We start from the raw sequence: 294 nt of genomic DNA, 5'->3' as shown, positions 1-294 counted from the left end.
CGTCCGGACAGCACTTGGGTCATCCTTGGGGCATTGCCAGGGCATTACTGGGGCATCTTGGGGGCGTCGCTGAGACATTTCCAGGCACCACTGGGACATCTCTGGAGCACCATGGGGGCACCTCTGAGGCCTCCCCAGGGCATTGCTGGGTCACACCCAAGCAGGCTGTGGTGACACTCTCTTCTTTGCAGGGACTTTCATCCAAGCCACAGGTAAGAGCGGGGTGCCCTGGGCCCCACTGCACCCAGCAGGGAGACCTGTGGTGCCCGGGTGCAGGAGCAGAGCTCCCAAAGC

At 62.9% G+C, this 294-nt stretch overlaps 1 protein-coding gene across 1 annotated transcript in view; it reads left to right on the top strand.

Annotated features, from left to right (window-relative positions):
* Window positions 1–294, top strand: part of CDHR4 (cadherin-related family member 4) — a gene marked incomplete at its 3' end in the record, with an annotated part of 5,529 nt that overhangs the window by 425 nt on the left and 4,810 nt on the right. The gene's annotated exons all lie outside the window — the stretch shown is intronic.

Source organism: Buceros rhinoceros, unplaced genomic scaffold, assembly GCF_000710305.1.
Source record: "Buceros rhinoceros silvestris isolate BGI_N320 unplaced genomic scaffold, ASM71030v1 scaffold30478, whole genome shotgun sequence".
Lineage (NCBI taxonomy): Eukaryota > Metazoa > Chordata > Aves > Bucerotiformes > Bucerotidae > Buceros > Buceros rhinoceros.
This window is presented reverse-complemented; position numbering and strand designations above follow the sequence as displayed.